At 36.9% G+C, this 18,885-nt stretch overlaps 1 protein-coding gene and 1 long non-coding RNA gene across 2 annotated transcripts in view; one reads left to right on the top strand and one right to left on the bottom strand.

Moving 5' to 3' along the window:
- Positions 1-18,885, bottom strand: part of LOC112203801 (cell division protein FtsZ homolog 2-2, chloroplastic) — a 50,837-nt gene that overhangs the window by 20,943 nt on the left and 11,009 nt on the right.
- LOC112202659 lies at positions 10,279-10,870 on the top strand. Its single transcript, XR_005799326.1, has 3 exons — positions 10,279-10,420; positions 10,507-10,605; positions 10,704-10,870. It is a non-coding gene; the product is annotated as an uncharacterized LOC112202659 (long non-coding RNA).

Raw genomic sequence — 18,885 nt, 5'->3', positions numbered from 1 at the left:
ACTTTATCCCATTTCTACTTGAACACTTGACACTATGACATTTCTACTCGAACAATGTATGGTTCATCTTTTTTGTTTAATTGAATTAATGCATTGTTTTTTTTTTTTGCCGGAAATAAATCAAAATACAGACCCACAGGGTGAACGTTACATCTTATGACATATATAGTCATCCTTGGCGTACCGGTGAGGTGGGGAGTAATTCTTTAGAAGGTAATAATCTCATATCAGTTAAGACTGAAAAGGCATCCCAGTAATTAAGTTACAAAGGTATGAATGTAATTATATCAAGTTGCAGATCGATACCTTTGTTGAAGATGATCAGGACAATTCCTACTATCAAATCGTCATCTAATTTTGAATTTCAGCTCCACAAAGTTCTTAATAATACAAATTTGGTGTTGTGGCGGTGTCGATAATGAATTACTCTTCTCAGTTCCATGACTTATCCAATTCCATAACTTCTATGAATTGTACGAATCAAGGGTGAATTTGTAATTTGTGTCCAAACACATGAATAAAGGTCTGAAACGAATGATGTGCACAGTGAGCCCATATGGTGAGTTAGTGACCAAAACCCGAAAACTTCAAATCTCAAAACTTTAACAAAAATAGAAATTCAAGTATACAAATTGTAGAGCTCTATCTCATTTTTCATCACTGGTGATCAGAATCACCTAAAATTGTAGAAAATCTATCGGAAACACCTAAATCTTTGTCTTCTTCATTTTGCTAGTGTGGAAGCTTGGTTGGACAACCAGGGCATAGTTAGATTCGAGCCATCAATGTGGTTCAAATGCTACTAGCTCAACGCTCGGAGGTGGTCGAACGTTAGAGAATCTGTCAGTTCATTATCACAAGCAAAGAGATGGGTCCAACAGCTGTACAGAAAGCACAAGTTTACGTCTCAAGTTTATTTTATTTTATTTTTTTGAGAATGACGTCTTATTGTAATAGTATTTTAGATTTTCAAAATTTTTAGGTAACCATTGTTTTAAGCTAGGTTATTTATAATGCCAGTTGCAATTTTTCTCGTTGCACATTCCCTTGTAAATAGTCACTATTTCAGACCTTGCTTTTTTTTTTTCTACATGACTAATAGCGTGTTATTCAATGCAATTTTTTTTCCAAGTCCAGACTGGACTTTTCAACCTGCAATTCTCTTTCCAAGTCTAGTACTTTGGAGCATGCGAAAGACTTAAAACACTTGACTCTGTTCCATTTCTACTTGAACAATGTATGGTTCATCTTTTTTGTTTAATTGAATGCATTTTTTTTTTTTGCCAGAAATAAATCGAAATACAGACCCACAAGGTGAACATTACATCTTATGACACATATATAGCCATCCTTGACATACTGGAGAGTAATTCTTTACATGGTTATATCAGATCGGTTGAGGCTAAAAAAGCATCCCATTAAGTTACAAAGGTAATAAGAATGTAATTATATCAAGTTTCACATCGATACCTTAGTTGAAGATGATGGACTGAATTGTTGTTTTATTCAGGTTGGATCGATTTATCATATTTTAATTGTTAGGTTAACGATTTATATGATTTTGTTATGATGTGACTTTCGTTGTTTTCTCTTGGGAAAAGAGCATTGTTTTGGGAAGCATGGTATGTTCTCTTTATTCTCGAGTTGAAAGGTTTTCCACATTTTGGCGTGAGTTGTGTGGTGTTTTTTTTGAGTTACTCATACGGGCTTGCAAAAGCTTACCTGGTTTGTTGTGTGACAACCCGGTGCACCATTCAAACGGTGTAAGGGTTAATCCTGCAAGTCAGGGAAATCGTGGCTGAATCTGAGGTAGCGTGCTAGCAGCTTTACGGTAAGAAGCCATTTTTGTGACTTTACCGTTATTAAGACTTCCGCTTGTAGTGAGCTCTGAGGAGCCTTTACGTTTTATTTTGTTGTTGACAATTTAATTCGTAAGCTCATATAATATATGACTCTGTGGGTGGGTCAATATTGACATAGTGGGTTTAGGACATCAATATGTATGTAGTCTGAAGGGAAAAAGTTTCTAGGTATTTTGTATTGATGACTGAACAATCACGCATGTATAATTATGAGATTATTTATTGATTTTTATTTATGTTTAAAAATCAGGGGCGTGACACTTAAGTCTAAATCTGTTCTCTTTTCAGCTTTCCAATCCTTTCAAGCCATGATTCAAACTCAATACAATGGTCAAATTAAGGTCTTTCATTCAGATAATGGGGGGGAGTACATGAGTCATGAGTTTCAGGATTATCCCCCTGCACAAGGCATTGTCCACCAAACAACTTGCTCACAAACACCTGAGCAAAATGGTGTGTCTGAGCATAAAAACCGTCATCTCCTGGATGTTACCCGCTCCATCCTCTTTAGTGCACATATGCCCAAGTACTTGTGGGGAGAAGCTGTACGTTCTCACTGCTTCTCATCTTATCAATTGTATCCTTCTAGTGTCCTTCAGGGCCAAATCCCATTTGAGGTACTCTCCACACATGTCTCCCCTCCTTATTTTCATAACCTACCTGCTAGAGTCTTTGGGTGTGTAGCCTTTGTTCATGTACCCAAGAACCAACGCTCTAAGTTGGAGGCTTGTGCCTTAAAATGTGTGTGTGTGTGTGTGTGTGTGTCTCTCTCTCTCTCTCTAAGTAACAAATGGGTGAGGATAAAATAGTTTAAAAAATAAAAAAAAATAAAAAAAATTAACGAGGTATTAGGGAAGATTTCCTTAGAGTGGTTTTGGGTAGGGAGGAATTAAAAAAACTTAATGAGGTAATGAGGTAAGTGGGGAAAAAACCCCTAGAAATGGGTAAATGGACAAAATTAGGTAAACAAGCACTGTTTATTTCTCCTCCCATGGTACCTGTATAACGGCTATAGTTTCAAATTTGAAATACACAGCCCACAACAAAATTAATTTTCCCCTTTTCCTTAAAAGCCCTGAGCAAAACAAACCGTCTGTGAAAAAGAGCGAAAAGTTTTCCCTCTCCCAAACATACTCGACCTTTCAATTCACTCTCAGACTTGCCCCAATCACTAACCCCCTTGGATCAAACCCTTAGGGTTTCAATTTTTCTCATTCCTTCTTTCAATTTCAACCTTTTCCACCGGTCTAGGGTTTCCGATATCAACAACCGACAAGAATGGATCCGCTTTCGCAAGAAGTCGACGATTACATCAAAGAGTTGATTGACCACACCCTCGGCCTCAGTTGAATCAGCAGAAGCAAAAGCAAGGTTTGGTAGTAACGAAATCAGCTGAACATGCAAGGTAAGGCAAGCAAGAAAGTATACTTTAGAATCACAAGGTGAAGGTCTTATGGCCTTTTTTTTTTTTTTTTTGGTGTGTGTACAAGCTAGGTTGCAGATCAGGGACTTCTTTATAATGCCAGTTGCAAGATTTTTTCTTGCACATTTCATTTACAAGAGTCGCTATTAGAGTTAAGACGCTTGCTTCTTTTCTACATGATTTATTGCCTGTTATTTTCAGGTACTCTAAACTGGACTTTTCGACCTGCAATTCTCTTTCCAAGTGTAAAGTAAGCGGAAGAAGACTCGAACACTTGACACTATCCCATTTCTACTCGAACACTTGACACTATCCCATTTCTACTCAAACAATGTATGGTTCATCTTTTTTGTTTAATTGAATTAATGCATTGTTTTATTTTTTTGCTCGGAAATAAATTGAAATACAGACCCACAGGGTGAACGTTACATCTTATGACATATATAGTCATCCTTGGCGTACCGGGAAGGCGGGGAGTAATTCTTTAGAAGGTAATAATCTTAGATCAGTTAAGACTGAAAAGGCATCCCAGTAATTTTTTTTTTTTTTTTGAAAGGAGGCATCCCAGTAATTAAGTTACAAAGATATGAATGTAATTATATCAAGTTGCAGATCGATACCTTTGTTGAAGATGATCAGGACAATTCTTACTATCAAATCGTCATCTAATTTTAATTTCAGCTCCACAAAGTTCTTAATAATACAAATTTGGTGTTGTGGTGGTGTCGATAATGAACTACTCTTCTCAGTTCCATGACTTATCTAATTCCATAACTTCTATGAATTGTACGAATCCAGGGTGAATTTGTAATTTTGTGTCCAAACACATGAATAAAGGTCTGAAACGAATGATGTGCACGGTGAGCCCATATGGTGAGTTGGTGACCAAAACCCGAAAACTTCAATTCTCAAAACTTTAACAAAAATTGAAATTCAAGTATACAAATTGTAGAGCTCTATCTCATTTTTCATCACTGGTGATCAGAATCACCCAAAAATGTAGAAAATCTATCGGAAACACCTAAATCTTTGTCTTCTTCATTTTGCTACTGTGGAAGCTTGGTTGGACAACCAGGGTCCATAGTTAGATTCGAGCTATCAATGTGGTTCAAAAGCTACTAGCTCAACTCTCGGAGGTGGCTGAACGTTAGAGAATTTGTTAGTTCACACTACACCAATTTCGGAATCAGACAACACATATCAGACGACAGCAAACATTTTAACTGTCGTCTGATTTAATCAGACGACAGCAAGAAATATTGTGTCGTCTGAGTTTTCGAATTAGACAACAGTTTTTTCTTGGCTCTTGTGCAATATCATTTCAGACAATGGTTTATTTTTTTGATGTTGTCTGAATGAATTAATTCAGACAACAGTTATTATGTGATGTTGTCCAAGGTTCATTTATACAATGGTTGATTTTTGCTGTTGTCTGATTATTTTCAGTCACACAACTGTTATTAGGTGTCTGTTGTCTGATATCTTGTAAGTCAATGGCTACTGAAAGATGTTGTTTGATTTAAGTTGTTCAGACAATGGTTTTTAATTTTTCTGTTGTTACATGAGTTTCAGACAATGCATTTTATTTGATGTCGTCTGAGTTTTAGATTTTTTTTTTGGATACAATGAATAGCTGACTTTAATTAGTTAGGGTTTGACTTATACTTTTAACACTTATACTCTTTCAACTCGTTCCCTCTCCATTCCATCGAGCAAAACACCCAGTCCGCCTCCAGCTGAAAATCACTCTCTCTCACTCTCATCCCTCAGTCCCGCTCTCAGCCCAGCCCTCAGCCCCGCCCTTAGCCCCGCCCTTAGCCCGGTCTCAGACTACGAACCCGTCTCTCTCTGCCCCTTGCTCAGCCCGCTCTCAGACCACGAACCCGTCTCTCTCGATCAGCCCCGCCCTCAGTCCCCCCCTCAGCCCTCGATTAGTGTGAATCCTGAAATCCTGTTCGATATCATGTCCCAATAGGTTGTTAAGAGATTTCAGGAAAATAGGCTTGAAGTGCGAAGTGTTAGATGTGTTTTTTTTTTGGGTTGCCCAAGCTCGATCTGCTCCGACTCATTCACCCTGCTCCCTCTGAACTTTAGGTACTCAACTTTGTTTGATTTTACTCTCTGGGTATTGCTGAATAGCCATTTGTGTGATTAAAGTCTGAAGCTTTTGATAAACTTTAGAAGAAAGATTGAAACTTTGGTTGCTGTCATTCAAATTTTGCATATTTTTTAGTTATATGCTTAGCTTTTGATAAACCCATTTGATATATTAAAGAAAGAATGAAATTTTGGCTGCTGTATCATTAACATTTACATATCTGTTTTATAACAGTAGGTGTAATTAGCCTTTTTAGCCTATTGATGAAGTTGATTCCATCTGAAGCAGAAGAGCTATCTTACCCCCACCCCACCCCCTTTTTTTTTTTTTTTTTTTCCAGATTTTGCATATTTATTACGGACCATTTAGTTCTAGCATTTGGTTGGGCTTAATTGTTTACAGTTGAGATTGGTTGGGAGTTTATGGATCCCTAAGTAGTAGTAACTGTTTTTGAAAAGGGTTTATTTGGCTTTATCAAATTGAAGGAACTTTTGTGGTTTCTCTTTATGTGCATAGTGGCCTATACTACTTGCTTGTCATGATCGTTGTGCTATCATTACCAGTTGTTCGAAATCTTTGTCTGATGATCATGAGTTTTCAGATTTTATTTTAAACTCCTCATGGAACAATTTAAGATTGTGAGGTGTTCTGTTTTCAAGAATGAGTTCTTAACATTGTATTTCTAAATCATTATATTACTGATTGTTCTATTCTGTTCCATTGATGATTATAGACTTTAGTTTCAAAGAGTTCAATCAGTTCTATTCTTCATGGATAACCAGCTGTTATTCCTTCTGTTTTTCCTATAGAATAGAAACTAAAGAGTTTATTTGTTTGGATAATAATAATAATAATTGTGCTAGCAGACTCTAAAGGAAAAACTAAATGATAAAAGAAATTAATTACTTTCTGAGTTAGTTTGTCGACTTGATTGTTACCCTATTCGAAATCAGACGTGCACAGCTTATGGCCATCTTTGTAGCATCATGGAAATGCTCTGTCTCCTATTTGGCTTTCAATTTTTCGCTATTCTGTTTTTAATGGGGGTTTTGGCATTATGCTTTACTACATCAGCCACAAATATAGAATAAAATTATATAGGGTTTAGAATCTTGGGTTTTTGAAGTGTTACTACAACCAAGATTACAATTTCAACATTTTTCACAATTAACTACTGTTCTTTTTTTTTTTTTTTGGATATAAATTTCAGTCATGAGGACATAAATGATATTCAAATTTGGTTCGACATAGATATGACTTGGACTTTGATTCAGTTGGCTTCCCTTATTTTGTTTTCCAATTTGGACTTTTTCAAAGCAATACTCAATTATCTGAAATGGTTGGGACAACAGGGTAGTTAATTAGTTAAAGATAGGTCATGAAATGGGGTTAAAGGGTGTATGTCGAAAGAACGTTAAACATATAGCTGTACTAAAGTATATTGTACTAAGAAAAGATTGATTAAAGACCGTGGACTTTACTTTCAATTTTCTTTTGTACTTCTGCTTTTTTATATTGCTACTAGCATAGTTGCTGCTATAACTGATGCATGTATAGAAACCACAATACATCAAAAAATATATAGCTCCTCCAAAGTTGATATTTCTTATGCTGGTGTTGCTGAGGTTCAACCAAGTAACTGCCTTTTGTTCTAAGCTAATTCTCATAGCTTTTCTGCTCATAGAGAGCGATCCAGAGAGATATCAAAGAACGATCCATAGAGAGATCGGGTGTGTGTTTTTTGCTTTGTAGGAAGTCTTAGTGAACTGTTACAAAGCATCATTAGTGTTTTTTTTTTGTCTATAATGTTATTTTCGTACAATTAGTAATAAAATTCTTCAATAAGTGTTTCATTTTATAAAGTGGAAATCCTTCATTTAATTTGTAAAACTTTCCTCCTACCTCTACTTGGTTTCTGATTCATGTTTTTTCTTGCATTGCTTTTGCAGCAAACGTCTGCAGATCTGAAAAGCAAAGGTTGTCAATTTCTGGGTATGGTTTTTATAGGTATGGATTGGTTGCCAAGACCATTTGCTATTTTCTGTATTGTTAATGGCTCCCAAAAACCAATGTTTCCTCAACATTCCTGGTTTGATTTTCATGATTCTTTCTGGCTTTTTCATCACAGAGTATAAATATTTTGTGTCTTTTGCTTCTCAGTTACATTTTTTTTTTCCAAGAAAATTCTGTGGGTAATAGCAGGGAAACATTGTAATGATTCTGTACTCTTTGACTGAATCTTCAAGTTCTCCCAAGGAGAATGGTCCTATCTTCAGCTTCACAGAAGTGGAGAGAATTTAAGAGCAAGCTGACTACACAGTACATCATCCCACATAAGGATGAACCTGAATTGTTAGAGTATCCCCCAGCTGATTACAACTTCATCGAGAAGTCTCATTGGGACATCTTTGTAGCTGATCGATTGTCTGAGGAATTTCAGGTACAGTTTGTTTGTATTTTCATGTTTTCAGAACTTGGATAAATTATAACTACTCATGTTATAACTATAGTGAATTGAGTTATGTTGGTCATTACTTTGATGGTTTATAGGAAATGCAGAAGGTGCAAAAGGGAAAGAGGTGTAAGAACAAGTACCCTCATCGCATGTCGCGTAAGGGATACGCAAATCTGGAGGCTGAATTGGTGAGCATATGTAGAGTGATTTACTTTTATATCTTGCATGCTGAGTTATTGTTAAGGTTAAATGGTTACTTATAGTTATATTATTTTGTAGTCTGAAATCAATCCTGATTCGGAAATCGACCGTGCAACAATGTGGATAAAGGCACGGTAGGATAAACACGGCAACTTCAAAGATGTTGAGATAGAGAAGTGTGCCGCATACATAGTAAGTAAAGTGTTATACTTGTTTTAGCTTATCTAAGCCATTTACTACAACTACATTACAAGATATACAACTTTAAATCAAAAACTGATTTAAATTAAATAAAATTTCTTCTTTTAGGAAAAGCTGAAGAGACAAGTGAGTGACGGTGAGGTGACATCTTATGGCACTGATGATGTATTGACAAAGGCTCTAGGTAACCGTGAACACCATGGAAGAGTGCGTGGTGTGGGGGGTCATGTCAAGCCTAGCGTATATTTTAACCTACCGAGGCAAAAAAGGAAAACTGTTGAAGAGAGAATTAAGGAAGGCTGCAAGAAATTAATAGAGGAGGAGACAGAGAAAATTGTGGCACGAGAGAGAGCATATTGGGCTGCAACAATAATGAGGTTGGAAGCAAAAGTTGATGGGAAAACCCTTCCCATTGAGTCCCCTACGGCAGGCCAGAAGGACCATGGTTCTGGACAAGGTAGTTGCTCCACTTTGCGGGAGAAGTGTGCATTACAAAAGATTGAGGACGCTGCTGGTATCTCTGCAAAGAAGCGGTTAGACTTAGTGGATGACATTGCGAAGGAAGTGGAAGAAGATAAGGTTGTACAGGTTCCGGTGGAAGAACCAGCTGCTGTAGTAGTTCATGAGAAGGCTATTGAGTTGGTTGAAGTTACACAACAGGTATATATGCTCTAATCTACGACATAGATAAATTAATTAAACTATTTTGATGCATGTGTTTGATTTGTATATTAATAATCAGTGTTGATATGTCGAGTTGTCCTAGATGGCTGAAATGGTTTCTCTTGAAATATGTGTGATTGCATAAAACAGGAACTTAAAGAGTTCGAGTGCAGATTGGCTTTAGGGTCGATCGACAATATTGTTGCTATTGCAACCATTGTTGAAGTGGACGGTAATTGCGAAAACCAGACACTTCATGGTGTTGCTTTGGAAGAAGGGAATGTGCGAGTGTCGATTCTGCGTCCACTTGATCCTCAAGCTAAGGTTCCATTCCCAGTCAACGATGAGATAGTTACTGTCAAAGATGCTGTTGGGACTTACATTGCTTGGCCGAGGGACCTCATACTTCAATCCCCTCCCGACACTATGAAGGTAAACTAACTGAAACTGCAACTGAAGCATGCATGTTCTTCCATTGTTCTTCCATTGTGTATTTAGTAATAACTCGATATGTTATCATGTAGAAACAACCAAATAAGTCCAGTAAGGGTTTGAAGAAGAGGAAAATGCAATTAGGCAGTCCTGAAGAGGAGAATATTGACATGAAGAAGCTACCAAAAGATTACCCTGCACCTTTGAAGTGCTTGTGGATTTGGACAAGGGACAATTTGGCAAATGGGAGGACAATCTCCTTCAATTTGGAACAGAAAGTGTTTGGCATCGACAGGAAGCATTATCTGTTTAAGTCAGACATTCATGCATTGTGTACAATGACTGAACTATCAGGTGGAGTAATCTCAATGTATATATGGTAAGTTGGAAAAATCAGTAGGCTCCGATGAATTATTATCTCATAAATGTATTCAATATGTATACTCTTATTTGTTTTCAAATGTATTAAGGTTATGTGCTTTTACAGCTACTTGCATGAAGTCTTGAAGAGAGCAAAGATGTCACACATGGTTAGCTTTGTGGACCCTTCACAGATTGGAGCAGTTGGAAGTGGAAATACAACGGAAAGATCACGTTTTCTAGCAAATAGGTTCACAACTGCAGAGAAGGGCCAGATTTTTTTGTTGCCGTATAATGCAGGGTGAATGACTTATCTTGAACTTGTCTAATTAATTACTTCAAACATGTCGTTTAGTAAGTAATATATATATATATATATATATATAATAAAAAAAATTGCAACTGACTTAATTTCTTGGTATAAAATTATAAGTAACCATTGGATGTTGACTGTTGTCAATCCGGAGGAAGAAACTGTCTATTTCATGGATCCATTGCGGCGTCGACTAGTTGGTGGAGAATGGCAAACTGTTGTAGAAAAGTAAGTCTGACCAAGTCTCTGATTTTGATAAAATACTGGAATGATGATTTTTATGTTGGTTTGTTTGTTGCCGATTGATTAAACTTACTGCTGTCTTCTATTTTATTGTTGAAGTGGGATCAAAATTTACAATGCTCAAAGAAATAGGTCTGGCCGGAAATCAATAGTGTGGCAAAACATGGGGGTATGCTAGTATTCATAATTGTAGGTTCAGATTTTGTACATGCTATGGTTAGTGCACTGCTGAGATTTTGTAATGACTGTTTTTAGGGTATTCCGGCACAACAAAATGTGAAGGACTGTGGCATATTCATCATGCGGTACATGAAGGAAATAATTGAGGATAAGAACCTAGGTTTTGCTTCAAAGGTAAAGCCTTAAATTTTAGTTCGACAGCTTTATAACTTAATGTTCTTGTTGCTGCATGATGTTGTGATGTTGAGATTGTACTATGCCTTTTGTTTCAGTGGCAGCGACGATCCGAATTGTTCTACACCCAAAAGGATGTTGATGTTGTGAGGTCAGAGTGGGCTAAGTTTGTGATGAAGTATCATATTGCATAGCTGTGATGGTTGTTCAAGGCAGGGCTCTTATTTTGGTATTTTGATCACCTGCCTCCTGCTAGCTGGTTTTAGTTTTTTCTTTAGTTATAGGTATGGTTAATGTGCAGTTGAAGGCATTTTTGTTTTGGTATTTTGATGAGCCTCATGCTAGCTAGTTTTAGTTTTAGGCATGGTTAATGCGCAGTTGAAGGCATTTTTGTTTTGGTATTTTGATGAGCCTCCTGCTAGCTAGTTTTAGTTTTTGCTTTAGTTATAGGCATGGTTAATGCAATGTGGACGCGTTTATGTTTTCCGGGCTTTATGCAGTTATAGCCACTTAGGCAATGTTAATTCTTATGTAAATGTTGGGATGAATATTGCTGATGAATGAAATGGCTTTTGGAATCAAGGATGTGTTCAATTGTACAGAATGTATGTCTTCTCTTATATCTCAGACAATTCAGAACCAACAGCAAACCATTGTCTAACAAATGAACATGATGAAAAAAGAAAGAAAAATCTGTTGTCTGAATCATCTATCTACAATAGTTATTAAACATATTCAGTTGTCTAACAAGATATGACACAAAAAAAAAATAATATGTTCTGTTGTCTGATGAAAACGAAGACCACAGAGAATTGAAAAGCTACAATTGTATGAATTGATAAACTACTACAGCATCTTGGGAGGCCATATGGTTGAAAAGAGACTTTAAGGATCCATGAAGCAAGAAAGCTGTAGTTCAAGAAAATCTCAGACAACAGTTTATTTTAGGATGCAATAGTATGAAGCAATAATACACAATGGCTTTAATAGTTTTGATCTTGTCTTGTTCAAAGTCAGTCAATAGTATTCAATTACTTTGCAGATGTACAAGCTTCCTTCAGACAACAGTTTTTTTACAAATCAATGTTCTCTAAATTTTTATTACACGTCCATATTCTTCTAGGGTCTGTCAACTGAAATTACTTTGCACAAGAGTTAAGTTGCCAATTGCTGTTGTTCTTCGTGGTATTCAGACAACAGACAATATAGTAGTAGATGTTGTAGTAAACTTTATCAGACGACAGTTTTTGGTATTATTTCTGTTGTTCTTCGTGGTATTCAGACAACAGACAATATAGTAGTAGATGTTGTAGTAAACTGTATCAGACGACAGTTTTTTGGTATTGTCTGATTATGTATCAGACGGCATTGAGATAGACAACAGCAAACTCTATAATCAGACGACAGTGAAAAACTGTCGTCTGATTGAAAAATTGGTGTAGTGTCATTATCACAAGCAAAGAGATGGGTCCAAGAGCTGTACAAAAAGCACAAGTTTACATCTTACGTTTTTTTTTTTTTTTTTTGAGAATGACATCTTATTGTAATAGTATTTTAGATTTTTAGAATTTTTAGGTAACCATTGTTTTAAGCTCGGTTATTTATAATGCCAGTTGCAAGTTTTCTCATTGCACATTCTATTTACAAGGGTCACTATTAGAGTTCAGACCTTTTTTTTTTTTTTTCTACATGACTAATAGCGTGTTATTCAATGCAATTTTTTTTCCTAGTCCAGACTAGACTTTTCAACCTACAATTCTCTTTCCAAGTCTAGTACTTTGAAGTATGCAAAAGACTTAAAACACTTGACTTTGTTCCATTTCTACTTGAACAATGTATGGTTCATCTTTTTTGTTTAATTGAATGCATTTTTTTTTTTTTTTGCTAGAAATAGATCGAAATACAGACCCACAAGGTGAACGTTACATCTTATGACACATATATAGCCATCCTTGACATACCGGAGAGTAATTCTTTACATGGTTATTTTAGATTAATTAAGGCTAAAAAAGCATCCCATTAAGTTACAAAGGTAATAACAATGTAATTATATCAAGTTTCACATTGATACCTTAGTTGAAGATGATGGACAATCCCTACTATCAAATTGTCATCTAATTTTGAATTTCATCTCCACAAATTTCTCAATACAAATTCGGCGTTGTGATGGTGTCGATAATAAACTACTCTTCTCTCAGTTCCATGACTTATCCAATTCCAAAACTTCTGTGAATTGTACCAACCGAGGGTCTATTAATTATTTTGTATCCAAGGTTCTAAACATATGAATTAATTAAGGTTTGAAATGATTAATGTGCACAGTGAGCCCGTATAGTGACCAAAAGCCCAAAACTTTAACTAAAATTGAAATTCAATGAGCTCATATCTCATTTTTCATCATCGATCATTAGAGTAGCTGAAATATGCAGAAAATCTGCCGGAAACACCAAAACTTAATTTTCTATATTCTTTGTAATTTTGCTGATGTGGAAGCTTGGTTAGGCAACCAGAGTCCATATATAGTAAGATTCGAGCTATCAAGGTGGTTTAGACTCTACTAGCTCGACGCCTAACCGAACATTGGAGATCACGGTCGGTTCATTATCGCGAGCAAAGAGATCACAGGTCGAGAGTTGTACATTATTCTGACCCGGACCAAGCTGTGTGGAGTTGACAAGAACCCAAGGCAGCCAAAATTAAAAGCACAATTATAAGTTATTTTCGATATTATTTCGCAATTTTAGGCAAAACAACCACTGTTTTTTTTTTGCCTCCTCCTCCCATGGGGTACCTGTATAACGGCTAGAGTTTCAAATTCGAAATACGCAGCCCGCGCACCAAAATCAATTTCCCCTTTTCCCTTAAAAGCCCTGAGAGCAAAACAGAGCGAAAAGTTTTGCCACTCCCAAATCCCCAAATCCCCAATCCTTCTAGTGTTTCAAATCACTCTCAGACTCTCCCCAATCACCAACCCCCTTGGATCGAACCCTTAGGCTTTCAATTTCTCTCATTCTTTCTTCTAATTTTCAAACTTTTCCACCGGTCTAGGGTTTCCGATATCAAGAACCGGATCCTCTTCCGCAAGAAGTCGACGATTACATCAGAGAGTCGATTGACAACACCCTCGGCCTCCCCGTGTCCGCACAGACTCTCGAATTGAAGAAGCTCCGGTGCTCGGAAGAGAAGGATCAAGCTCTGGACCGATTTGGTTGGGTTGCTTATGTGTTTTTAGTTTCAGGCCGAGGCTTGTATGAACGAACGCTCAGGCTTTGAGGAAGTTTGTGGAGGAGAATCAGAGACTAGCGGCAGAGTGTGCGCATCTGGTGAGTCAGTGTAACAAGTTGGAGAAGGAGTGCTCGCTCTATGATCATGACGGAGAGGCTTTGATGGATTTCGGAAACGAGGCAGACCAAGGAGGCTGAGTTGGAGGATGAACTGGGAGAATTGAGGGAAGAATTCAAGTAATGAATACGAGAGGCTTTCGGTAATTCTTTCTGACTATCTTTTATTTGTCTAGTTATTAGTTTTTCATGGATTGAATGAAATTGGACTTGTTTGATTTGATTCTTTGGTAATTAGCTGTGAATTGTGCAAGGTTATTCGAGAACTCAAGTTCTGTTGTTTTTCCTTTTGTGCTTGTTGAAATGATTCCTGTGGCATGCTGCCTGTTACGAAATTCATTTGTTGAATTAGAACAATCTAAATAGTTTGGATAGTTGTGCTTCATAATCTTTTATGTGCCGCAACTCATGTTCCATTGGATGGATGACAGGAGAAATTGTTTGATTGCTGCTTTTGCTCAACTTGTCTGATATCCAGATTGTAAGGTTAAAGTTATAACTCCACTCAAAACACACCCGGTGCTCTATTCTTGTTTTTCTTTCAAGCATTTAGATTACTTATTACAATACATTGTATGTAAACTTGGTTTGATCTTGATGGGAATAATAGGGTTTAAGGCAAAGTATGAGCCCAATCAACTGAAGCCATCAAGGCGTACCAAAATATTAGTTTTCTTCAATGTAGGACGTGTCTAGCCATGAATCAGAAGTTCTCATGTTCCTTTGTTCCTATTGCAAAAGTTCAATGTGCATATTTTTGCTCTAAGGGGTAGTAATCAGTTATTGCCTTATTGGTAATTGGTTTTGAAGAGATATGCCTAATGGTACCCTCTTTATCTCAATCCTTTGTAAAAACTTAACCTGTTGTCAATTTTTCGAGAGGGTAAATGTGAAGCCAGTTAGGGGTATCTGCTGAACACTGTGTATAGGATTCAGAGTTTGACAACTTGCGTTATCACTCAAACTTGAGCTTTACTCTCTTCCATCTCAGTAGAGTGCTGCTAGATGTGGAATTTGGGAAGCTTAATATAAACTATGTGTATAAGATTGGCACTTTAACCTAACTTTAGGCTTTAGTCCCTTCCATTTTAGATTCAGCGCTGCTACTGTACATATTTGGGACCAGGATTCTAATATAACTGTGTGTATAAGATTGGCAGTTTAACCTAACTTTAAGCTTTAGTCCCTTCCATTTCAGATTCAGTGCTGCAACTGTGTATATTTGGGACCAGGATTCTAGAAAGATGTATCATTCTATAATTCTATCTCACTCTTAACAAAATTATAGCATTTATGGAAAACTTGACCTCATTTCTCATGAATTTTATTTTCCGATTTTTTAAAACATGAAGTCAGAAGTTAATTTGATTGTCTTAATGCATGCTTTGTTGTTGTTTTTTGGAAAAATTTGAATCTAATTGCCGATTGGTTTAGAATGTAAGTCACTGAGTCCATCGTATGCCACTCATTGGTTGTATAATGATTAATGAGAGATCATGCGGAATGTATATGAAGAATATCAATTGTTATCCCACTGAACGTATTAGTGACAGTTAGCAATGTCTGCATATGGGCAGTTGATTATTAGCTACAATTTACGTGACATAATATACCTGCAAATCTGGTTAACCCATTTAGGTATTGTGTTACAAAGGTCATGTAGAACTTATTATCACTTTATCAATCAAATAAGATTGGATTTTGTAATTGCAAAACAGGCTTAAATATCAGTAAGAATCACTTCTTTGGCAGTTTTTGTATTTCCTGTTGATGATGATATAGAAAAATAGGTATTATGAGTCAGAGTCTCTTTTACTGTGATTTTGCGAAGGCTGATGAATATTTCTATGTTGAAGGTTGATTCATCTGCTGAAGGCTCACCTGTTGAAGAGAAACTAGTGGAGTCTGTTTTAGCAACATCGACCAAAGATGAGACTGGGGCGGCATGTGCATTTTTGGAGCCAATAGCTGAAATGGGTCATGTCAAAGGTTGCTAAATATGTGGAATGGGTGAGTTTGTTTACCACTGTGCATTGTTCCTTTTTGAGTCGTTTTTGTGGCAGACTATTGTTTTACTGCCAACATTTTGAATTGCCCAGTCTACTTTCATCTGCTGCTGACATATGGGTGTCAATTTCTATTTTCTGAAGTCAAAGAATGCTTAAAATTTCTTTTCGTTTAGATGGCAGCTTGAGGCCGTCATCTCAAAAAGTTTTGTCGCTAGTTGCTGAGTTGAAAACACTTCAGAAGAATAATGAAACACTTGAGAAGGATAAAGAACATCTAAGGATCAATCTTCTTTCTGCTGAAGAGGAGTTGAGAAGAGCAGAACGTTTTCTAATATTGATTCTTCCACTTCCATGTCAAACCTGACATAGTGTAATGAACTAATGATATCCCATATATATTATGATGAATGCAGGTCAAATTGCTTTTCGAAGAAAACAAAGTGTTAGATGAAGCTAACAAAAGATTACTAAAGCAGTACTGCAAGGAAAGAAACAATTCTGGTTCTGATGGAAAGCATACTGATGTATCAACAAAGGTGAGAGAAAGGGAGAAGAATAGCTTTGATTGCATGTTTTACTATGCTCTTATACTTTCCTTGGCATTTCATGTCCATGAAATTGTAGTAGGATCTAATTTTATGCATTCTCCCCTTTTGCAGTCAAACAAGTGAAAATCTAGCTCTAAGGTGATGAGCAGCGGCCCGATTCAGGGGAAGAACGATTTCAGTGACCAAGAATCAGCAAGACAACCTCTCTCACCCTTGCGTTGTAACTCATCTAACTCAAGACTGCATAAAAAGCAATAGGAAACTTCCGAAATAGTCTGATGTATATCTCACCTCTCATTTGTACCTTTTTATGTACCCATCATAAGGGTTGGTTGGCATAAAATTGCAGATTTTCAAATGACTAACAAAATTGTTTGTAACTTGTAAGAATCATTTGCCAAGTCTTTTTAGTGAATGACTGGAACACATAGATTTACAGTATTATGAACGAGTACATTTTCTGTTGTCACAGTAAGAAATGGGAATGTCGTGAATTTGCATTTGCATTACATGGTTACAACGGTATATGAAAACAGAGGCTTTAAAAGGTTTAGGTACATGAAAACAAAGGCTTTAAAAGGTTTTGTATTGACAAAAATTAAAAGGAAAACGATAGGTTTGATGGAGATGATTGAAATTGCTGGTTGATAACATGAAAACAATAGGTTTGATGATGCTGACGATACATTGGTCAAAATTTAATACAGAAATGGTTGCAGAGGTGTTCATATTTTTTTTTCAACCGATTGTTATTGTTCATTTCAAAACTCTACGAGAACAAGCCTCGGAGGTGGACGGTAATCTTACAAAGATGCTGCAGTACATGTACAGACTACATCTTTGTAGTAACAGCCAACTAAAGAGTGAAAAACAAATGCAAAGTATTTGACTTCCTTGAAGAGAAATTACATTACAGTGTAGTATAGTAAACTAGTAATTGATTACAGTGTAGTCAGAATAAAAAACAAATCTACAAAGATCTCCCTAGCTAAAACTAAAATATACAAGCAGTAGTCCAGCCAATTGAACTTGGCCACCAAAAGAAGTTGCCTCGAGGGGAGGAAGAAGTTGGAGTCGAGGAATCAATTATCCAAATACTGATGCTGACCATTGTAAGAAACTCTATATGTAGAAATAAGCAAGATTGTCACTACAAAACGTCAGAATACAGTGCTTTAGGCTGATCTTGATCAAATCCATTAAATTCGTCAGACTGTAAGTAGAGTATCGAGATCAATATCAAGGTCATGATAACCATAAACCGTCATATCAAAACCACCACAGAGCTGCTGCTCACCTTGTTGCTGTTGTTGTTCCTCACAACTGTTGTTAGGTTCTACTTGTTGTTGCGGCACTAGTAGTGAAGAATCTGAAAACTGTGGTTGTTGTTCCTCATACCATTGATCAAGAGAAGCCAGAAACTGATCATTATTCAAAATGTCATCATAATCATCAACCAAGCCGGTTGGAGAGAAAAGTAGGTTCTCATCCATACAGTAAGCATGATCATCACATTGTGGGGGCAGTTGCTGTGTGGTGCTAGTACTACTAAATGAGGCACTTCCCTTTTGTTGCTCACACATGTTGTTTTGAACTTGAACTCTTTTCGGTTCAAGTTTTCGGTTTTTGAAAGACATTGTCTTTCTGTGATTCTCATCCTCATTAGTCTCATCAGAACTCTTCTTCCTCTTTTTTCTTGCTCCTCCTTTGTCATTGAGTTTGAGCCGGCACAAAGCCAAATCGGGTGCTTGGTTGATGGTGAATTCATCCATCAACCAAGCAGCATGGTGTTGACAGCCTTTGTCTCTGTTGTTTTCGTATCTAAATTTCCTTAGCTTCCCATAAGGCTCTTCAATTCCACTGACATGGACAGGTTTAGCAGATTCAGTCTCGCTCCAGGTGCCCCCATCGCAGCCAATTCTGCGAAAACAGCGGGAACCTAACTTCTTGACCGGGGAGAAGAAATAGATATAATCTTGATGTGGAAATTTGGAAGCCTCATAAGTTCTCCATATATCCCACGGGGGTAAACCTGTGGTGCCATATATTTCAATCTCAGGGAATGTTTGTTTTCCTCCAATTGGGGTTGGGGATTTGATTCTGTTGTAGAGATAGCTTCCCACTAAATCAGAATCAGTGGGGTGGAATGTTTTCACAACCCCCACATCAAGCTCTTCTAGGCGCATGAAAGAAGAGGCCATTTGAAGACAGTTTGAGGGTTTGAATAGGAAACTCGGAGAGAGAGAGAGAGATTGAGGATGAGAAGACAGTTTGAGGGTTTGAGTAGGAAACTCGGAGAGAGAGATTGAGGATGAGAAGGAAACCGGAGATGGCAGTTTGAGGGTTTGAGTAGGAAACTCGGAGAGAGAGACTGAGGATGAG

The sequence above is a fragment of the Rosa chinensis genome, chromosome 5 (assembly GCF_002994745.2).
Source record: "Rosa chinensis cultivar Old Blush chromosome 5, RchiOBHm-V2, whole genome shotgun sequence".
Taxonomy (NCBI): Eukaryota; Viridiplantae; Streptophyta; class Magnoliopsida; order Rosales; family Rosaceae; genus Rosa; species Rosa chinensis.
This window is presented reverse-complemented; position numbering and strand designations above follow the sequence as displayed.